This window comes from Perognathus longimembris, chromosome 1, assembly GCF_023159225.1.
Source record: "Perognathus longimembris pacificus isolate PPM17 chromosome 1, ASM2315922v1, whole genome shotgun sequence".
NCBI classification, from domain to species: Eukaryota; Metazoa; Chordata; class Mammalia; order Rodentia; family Heteromyidae; genus Perognathus; species Perognathus longimembris.
Genome location: NC_063161.1, coordinates 125,470,443 through 125,479,969, shown reverse-complemented (window position 1 = coordinate 125,479,969; position 9,527 = coordinate 125,470,443).

Sequence of the window (9,527 nt, the reverse complement as noted above, 5' to 3'; positions counted from 1 at the left end):
GGCCAGAAAGAGTCGACACTGATCAAGATGTGTTCACATACTGCTTTGTAAGATGGCAACTCCTTTGTACAACTACTTAAAAGATAATAAAAGTATTTTTCAAAAATGAATATCTCTTTATGTATTTTGAGATGATAAACAGTAACAGAAGATTCTATCCCATCCTAGGTTTTTTATTTGTTTTTGGTTTTTATTTATTTTTTGTCAGTCGTGGGGCTTGAACTCAGGACCAGGGCACTGTCTTTGTGCTCTTTTGCTCAAGGCTAGTACTGTATCACTTCAGCCATAATACCACTTCTGGTTTTCTGGTGGTTAATTGGAGATAAAAGTCTCACTTTCCTGCCCAGGCTGGCTTTGAACCGAGATCCTCAGATATCAGCCTCCTGAATAGCTAGGATTACAGGTATGAACCACCAGTGCCAGCTCCATCCTAGGTAATTGAACTTAATTACCCATGACTCACTCCTTTGTCTAATGAAGAACTAACAACTTGTCAAATTCCATTACTTCTATAGAAGCAAAATGTTATAATCTTTCATAACTAGATTTGTTAACCAATAATAAATGCCTTGCATAAAACTGCAGGCTAAAACCATGAGTCTGAATTTCTTATTCATTTTGCTTAGCAGTGCAGGAACTATCTGCTGTGTCTAGAAACCTTAATGATTTAGTGGTCTGTTGTTTTGTCACCTAAAAATACAATGAGGTTCTAACCAAACTTTTCTTTCCTAACATCACCTTAAGTACGTGCTCTTTTAGAGCTTAGAAGCATTTTCCAAAGTGTGACCTATACACTAATTTATTTCACTAATTTATTACCATTTATGATAAGAACCTTCTTAAATTCAATTGCATTCAACATTTATTGAGAATCTAACATTAGCCAATCACTAGACTTAAAGGCAAAAGGCAGATACAAATGACTGAAAGAAGGCCCCTGCCCCAGGAAGCTCTCTGTCTAACAATCCAGACTTCTACATGCCTTACGTTGATAAAAAAAAAAAAAAAAAAGCTCACATGTGCTGATCTACAAGGGTGTTGTAGATATCCCCACAAATGCATGTGCAATGTTGATCAAGTTCTTTCTTTTATTTCCTTGTCATGTTATTATTTTCATCTTTAAACTGGGTGTGGTAAATACAGTTATTCAACTGACCATGTTGCATATGGTACAGAAAAATTATTGTGGGGCAGGTATCAAAATACTTTGCATAGTCATCTTTTTTAATCTCTAAAGCAATTATTTTTAAGAGGAAGAAACAAAGGCGAATGGACATTAAGTGGCTCACTCAATACTACTAAGCGGCTGAGACAAAATTTAAGTCAAGGTTGGTCTGAATTCAAAGCTCATGCCTTTCAACTTTATATGATATCACTCTGATCATCTCTAATCACATCTCTTACATCTATCACCATTTGATTACCACTATATATCCTAAAAGTGTAAACTGTAATTACAAAGAGCTGGATTTTTGTATTACTAGTGGAGGTTAAAAGTGCATAATGGAATGAGGCATCAATTCCAATTAGAAAAGTACAGGAAGGCTTCATGAAGACAGTGTATGTCCATGGCTTAGCTTTCCCTACACAAAACTAAGGAGCAAGGGGCTCCCAGTTAACTAGGTGAGCAATCACAGAGCAGGCAATATACAAGAGTCTGCACGAACAAAAGAAAAAGTCAGCAAGAGAGATGTATTGAAACCCACTGGAATGAAGAGCAGAGTTCTGGGGAGGACCTGGACCTTGCAAAATGGGCAATTCTTGGAATTCAAAGAACATGAAATTGAAATCATTATTAGCTTTTTAGCTCAGAGATTGTTTGGTTTGCTGTTTCTCTGACTGATGGCCAATAAGAATATTTAACAAGGTTGCCAAATATAAAATGAATATATTTTATATGTTCTGCATTTCAGCAGCAATTAGAAAATAACATTTTTAGAAAAAAATGATTTTCAGGAAGAACATTAAAGTAAAACGTGGGAAAATCTATAAAGATGATGCGAGGTGCTATTGTAGAGAAAATTATTATAAAATTTAATTAATAATGATAGGAGCAGTTGAAAGTAGTGCCATACCATGAACATAAATGGAAAGATAAAAATTTATCTATGAATTTAATGCAACTCCAACAAGAATATTATACAGCTTGCTTGTGGAAATGTACATACATATAGAAGAGAAAGGCTATATTTGCCAATACAATTTTTTTAAGAACTCACAAGAAACACATTGTTTTTAACACCAAATGATCTTAAAATGGCCCAGAGATATTAGCTGTGTTGTTTTTGTTAATTTCTTTTCAATTTTACTTTTCTAGCAGTATGGCGTATAGAACATGCAGGATCTTATACTTGGTAGGCAGGCCTGCTGTTACTTGATCCTTGCCTTGAAACCTTTTTTTGCAATGGTTATTTTTTTTGACATAATGCCTCACTTTATACCTAAGGCTGACCTGAGTCAATATTCTCCCATTTACCCATTTATGAGTAGCTGGGATACAGGATACATACATAGAGGAAGCAATCCAAAAATGCATATGGAACAATAAGAGACCCCTAATAGCAAAAACAATCTGAAGCAGGAAGAACAGTGATGGAGGACTAGTAATACCAAACTTTAAACTCTATTAGAAAGCTATAGTAATATAAACAGCTTGGTACTGGCACAAGAAAAGGCCCGAGGACCAATGGAAGAGAACTGAAGATCCAGAAATGAACCCGCAGAACTAGGCCTACTTCATCTTTGATAAAGGAGCTAAAAAAAATAGGATGGAAGAAAGTCTCTTCAACAAATGGGGCTAGCAAAACTGGTTCAACACCTATAATAAATTAAAACTAAACCCTAATATATCACCATGCACCAAAATCGATTCTAAATGGATCAGAAGCAGATATTCTGAAAACATTGCAAGAAGGAATAGGAGAAATACTTGGGCTCCTTGGCACAGGTCAAAACTTTCTTAATAAAGGCCCAGAAACACAACAAATCAAAGAAAGGTTGGACAAATAGAATTGCATCAAACTGCAGAGCTTCTGCATGGCAAAGGACATAGCTTGCAAGATAAATAGAAAACCCACAGACTGGGAGAAGATCTTCACTGGCCATACAACAGGCAAGGGCCTCATATCTAAAATATACTTAGAACTCAATAAATTAAGTTCTCCCAAAACAAATCCTCAAAGAAACAACTTCCCTCTTAATAAATGGGCTAAAGACTTAAAGAGAGATTTCTCTGAAGAGGAAATGAGCATGGCCAAGAGGGACATGAAGAAGTGCTCAACATCACAGGCCATAAAAGAAATGAAAATCAAAACAATATTGAGATTCCACCTCACCCCAGTAAGAATGGCCATTATCAAGAAAACTAATAACAGCAGATGCTAGCATGGATGTGGCCAAAAGGAAACCCTACTACACTGTTGGTGGGAGAGTAAACTTATTCAATCACTCTGGAAAGCAGTATAAAGGTTCCTCAAAAGGCTAAATATAGAGCTCCCCTATGACCAGCAACCCTGCTTTTGGACATTTACCCAAAGGATTACAAGCAAGACCACAGTAAAGCTACCAGCACAACTATGTTTACCGCAGCACAATTTGCCATTACTAAAATATGGAACCAACCCAGATGCCCCTCAGTAGATGAATGGATCAAGAAAATATGGTACATATACACAATGGAATTCTATGCTTCTATCAGAAAGAACAACATTACCCCATTCATAAGAAAATGGAAAGACTTGGGGGAAAAAATCATACTAAGTGGAGAGAACCAGACCCAAAGAAACATACTCTATGTTTTCTCTCATTTGTAATAATTAGTATATGTCTCGGATAGTCCTAGCAGAAGATCACAATAGCTGAATAGCTATATGTACATATGAACACAAAGATGATGCTATGCGAATTGAACTCCAAGTGATGGAAATAAGTGCTTTATTATTGTTGATGTTATTTTCAATGTAACATGTGAAATTATGCTTTTTTCTTTTGTTTTTTCTTCCCCATGGTTTTACACCTGGTGTCACTGTAACTGATTTTGGTACCCTGGGAATTGTATATATGTTTATCAGAACTAAGGAAGGGAAGGGGAACATCAAAATGGAAAGACAAAGTGTAAAAGGCAAACCAATGCAACAGCAATACTTACAAGACAATATGCTGTAAACCAACTGTACAACTGGGGGGATGGAGGGACCTAGGGAAGGGGGTAGATGGGAGAAAAATGAGGAAGGAGGTAACAAGTTTGGTAAGAAATGTACTTACTGCCTTACGTATGAAACTATAACCCCTCTTTACATCACAAATAAATAATTTTTTTAAAAAAGCAATAGCAGGATGAAGGGAGTTAGAGGAGAGACTACGCTGATCACAAAGGTGATATCAACTCTCACCCACTTCTCATCCACTTTACATCAGTTTGGGTGAGCCCCAAGAGACAGAGGGACCCTCTCTCTCTTAAACAGTAAAAGCTATTTTTCTAGAGAAACAAACTTCTTTCGTAAGCCTGGCTTTATGATAACACTTCTGAGTAGTTGAGAGATGAGTTTCAGCCACTTGGCATTTATGAATCATCTGATATGTAGTGAAAAAGCAAGAGGCAATGGATGAAATCGTCAGCAAACAAACTGGAATCTCAAGTACTGTGTGACAAAGTTGACGGCCATAAAGAACCTACTGACAAAGCACCATATCAGTGGGGACAATAAAGTACAAATATAAATGCAAAGATTAGTGTGGAGTTGAAAGTAGAGCTGGAAGTTGTCAGACAAGATTATAAAGTCTTTCTGAGATGAATTGGGGAAAGATGTTGCTGGAAAGAGAGTCACTGCTCTGTGTGTGTGTGTGTGTGTGTGTGTGTGTGTGTGTGTATGTTTGCATGTGCATGCATGTGCCTGTGTGCCTGTGTTCCTGTGTGTGTATGTGCTTGTGCGCATCAACCCTGGGGCTTGAACTGATCACCTCAGCACTCTTCCTGAGCTTTTTTTCTCAGCTCAAACAAGCACTCTGTGACTTGAGACACAACTCTAATTCCAGCTTTTTGCTTTTTCTCTTTTTGGTGGTTAATTGGAGACAAGAGTCTCACAGTCCTTTTCCAGCTGCTCCACCTGGCTTTGAACTGCAATCCTCAAATCTTAGCCTTCTGAGTAGCAGCTAGGAATTACAGATGTGAACCATCAGCACCTGGTGAGAGTCCTGCTCTTGAGAGAGCCATGTTCCTGCACAGACCATCCATAATACAGGGTAATAGGGAAGTACCAACATCATCAGCACGCACTGGGCACAGCATCCCAATCCCATAGAATCCATGCCAGCATATTATTGTACACCTACAAATTCTCTCTTCCACAAAAGAAATTATGCAAGTTCAAGTTCTCTCCTTTGTAAGCTAGTGGTCCTTTCTAAGATTTGAGAAGCTTATTTTCCTATTTCTCATTTCTTTTTTTTTCCAATTTACTTTATTGTTGTTTTAGAGGTGATATATAGCAAAGTTACTTTTACATTACATCAGTTAATAAGTACATATCCTTTCACATGGTGTCTTCTGTTCCCTCGTTCTCTCCCATTCCCTCTCTCCCATATCCACCCGAGTTGCATAGTTCACTTTCACCAATATCCAGTGCAGCCAGTGCATTCCCCTGCTGCACTTTTTCACCCTTTTTCCTCTGACTCTGTGCCCTCCCTCAGATGCAGACGTGAATACACCATATTCAAGGTAAAGAATAGAGTCATTTAAAAAATTAAGAAAAAAAGTTCTTCGTTTCCATATCTTTGGAGTTCGTTTCATATGTATATATACACTTAGTTTATATACATATAAGGAGGCACCTGGGTATTGTACCTTTGTGATTCTCTCCTAAGGCTTCCCTCTTTCGGTCTTACTGTATGTGAGCATCTAGAATTCTGTGTAATTTGACAGATTCCAGTGCCTTTTAGATCTAACTTCCACATTTCAGGAAGAATAAGCACTGTTTGCCTCTCCAGTCTTGGTCTCATTTCTTTTCATGCTGTGTATTTTGTGATGTGCAGTGAGTTAGGGAGTCTGCTTCTCCCCACCCCTAACACTCTCTCTGGGTTCTTACATCACCCACAACTGTGGCTTATAAGGTGAAGAGCACCAGCATGGAAGGAACAGGGACTAATAACTGACAGGGGATGGGTTTCCTGTCATTGAGAAACATATTGGATTATTGTTTTCAGAATCATGACTCCAGGAGGGGCTGAAAGTACATACATATTGGATCCTAATGACATTCTCTTACATTCTCTTGCAGGAGTGCTACTGACATTGTGCACTGTTGGAACAATAAATTGCTAGCTCTAGACAGAGACCCACTAGAGCTTTCTAAATCATTCCACTGCACTGGCTCACAGAAATAGTTTTTATAGATTCAGGAACCAAAATTCTACTTAGATGTACCTCAGTTGGATGTTGGTTCATACATATTCTAACCAAAAGGTCATGTGCCACAAGTTGCATATTGATAAGTCTGCAGTGATTAAGAAAACCACCTTAAAAGTCATTGCTTAGAAGAAATTAAATGCACTATGGTTTATATAGCAACATTCCTCAGGCATGTCCGACAGGAGATCATTCACATGCCAGTCACAGTTAAATCTAATTTGCTGTAATCTTGGTAAATGGAAGCTAATAAGTGAGTAGGCAGCTCTAGCTCTGAAGCAGCACATATTATATTTCTGAAAAACATTAATAGAGAAGATGGAGAAAAAGCTTTCTGGCAACTTGCATTTGTGACACAGCAGGAAGATTGTCTGGTTCTTATATAGTATTTCTTAGAATTGTAAATATGTACATAATTTAACCGGCTTCTATGTCATTTGTTACTGTTTCTATTAGCCAAGTAGTTGCTCACATTAAGCTTAGAGACATCACAGCTTGAATGTATTGATGTAAATTTCTAGTTTGTTTGATTGGATAACCAGCCTTAAAACAAGCCCCATGATATGTTATTATCCATGCCATTTCGTAGCTGAGGAAACTGAGGCACACAGAAGTGATGTAATTAATCAAACGCATATTGACTAATCACTAGTTCTGATTCCAGAGACCAAGGTCCTAACGTGGTTTAGTGTTTCCCTGGTTGGAAAGCCTTTTTATATGACTGAGCATCAGTTATATGTGAATAGTTAAAAACCTACAGAGGATTTGGGGGCTTGAACTCATGGACTTAGCACTGTCCCTGAGCTTTTCCCCTCAAGGCTAGCACTCTACCACTTTGAGCCATAGAAACACTTCCTGTTTTCTGGTGGTTAACTGGAGATAAGAGTCTCACAGACTTACCTGCCTGGGATGGCTTGAAACTGAAATCCTCAGATCTCAGCCTCTTAATCAGATAGGATTACAGGTACGAGGCTACTAGAACAAGGTACTACAGAAGGTCTTAAAGGGTCTTATTGTGATTCACAATGGGAAATTATGTTCCTTGCTTGAAGAGATATTCCTATAGAAAAAAAAAGCTTTATCTTTAAATTCCAAAAGTAATTATATAAAAGGGTTTCTCCAGGTATTTTCATGCATGCATACATATGATCAGAATTACCCTTTCTATTGCTCTTTTGCAAAAGTTATTTTCACTTAAATGGTCTAGTTACTGAGGGTGCTTTGCTTGGATAGTTTGAAGGGACAGTTTGGATACTTTGAAGACCTGCCAGGACAATCTTTGAGTAGGCTAACATTACTAAACACAGTATCATTTTCTCTTAGGTTCCCTGAGGAAGGGATGCATGATCGAATATTCATCATCCTCTTTTACACCTTCAGGAAATACAGCCATTACCAGCCACCAAACTACATTGTAACTGCACATTACTGTTTGCCTACTGAGTTTTCATTTATTTTCTCCAATCTAGTGGAAGTCATGAGTCATTGTATTACTATACTAATAACTAAATAGTCTTCTATTAGAAGTCCAAAGGATGGGGAGAATTCACATTCATTGGTCACAAAATGTCATGCAAAATATTGGTTTCATACTACAACTTATGTTTCTTGTGATCACACATAATTTTAGGTTCTGCTGTACCATTTCTGTAACAAAACATAGTTTTTCTGGTGTTGATATTGCACAAAGCCAGAAACCTGTTGTAGACAATGGAAATTATTTTGTCTCTAGGTAAAATTTTGAAGTAGGAAAACTGTCTTAGGAGCTATTTTCCTTCCCTGGGCACTTTATATAAGTTCCAATCTTACCCTACATGAGGCTGTATTAACTACCAAGTGTGTGTATTATCCGCCTGGTTCCAAAAGATGTCCTTGCCACCCCCAGTGGAATTTTATCAAATCTGCCCAAATCAATTAAAGTAGGTGGCCTTGCATAAATAAATTTTTCTCTGAGCCCACTATCTCCAGACAAAGATGACAAAATCTACATTCTATATGACATTTTCATATATAATTTGTAGTGATAACTACAGTCAAGCAAATTATCTTTATGTGTATTATAGTATAGAAAATTTTATCTTAGCAAATTTCAATAATAAAATACAATATTAATTACAGTCCTCCAGTTATACATTACACTCATCTTATATAACCTCAAATTTGTACCCTTTGACCACCCCCCCACCTCACCCTACCCCCCCACCCCACCCCACCCTCACGCTCAGCTCCCAGAGACTACTATTTACATATTTGAAGTTTCTTTGGTTTCATGCATAAAGTAAAATTTCTTATGTAGGCTGAGGACATAGTACAAAACACAGGATAAGAACTTGGTAAGTAATAACTATTTGGTTAATACAAATAAAAGTGTTAAAGAGACTATTCCTGAAGAGGGTGCAGACTTAGACGAAGTATTTGTCTATTCATTACTATACAATTTTTTTGTCTTGTGCCAGTTCTGGGGCTTGAACTCAGGGTCCGGGCTCTGTCACTTGGTTTGTTTTTTGCAAGGCTAACACTTCACTTGAGCCACATCTCCACTTCCAACTGTTTGGTGATTAATTGGAGAAAGAGTCTCACATACTTTCCTCTTCCCACGACCCCCAGCCCCCCTCCCCACACCAGCTTCAAACTTCTACCCTGCTGTCAGTCCCTAGAATCACAGGTGGGGGCCACCGGCAACCTGGCTTACTACCTGATTTTAAATGTTTAAAATGTCAAGTGCTACTAATATGTGGTGAAAAACAAAGATACACAGAGACCAAAACCAAAAATAAAACATATCAAACGTAATGATGCCTTTTTCAAGAGCTAAAAACAATTGGCATATTGTGCAATCATCAAAGATGACATCTACAATAAAATTGGGTGGCGACATAGGGATTTATATTCTAGTGCTTCCAGTGAGGTTAGCACTGCAGCTGTGTGTCGCCAAGAAAACAAAGTCACTGCGCTGCCTGCCAATCAAAAGTAAAACTATTCACAACTGCTCTTAACTAAGAACAACTGCTGGCTCCAACTGCTAACTAACTGCTTTTGAGGCCCTCAGCACGTTCAGTACCGGCAAGCAGGTCTGGGACAATGAGAACCGCCCACCGCCCCGCCCCCTCCCACAGGCCACCCCACT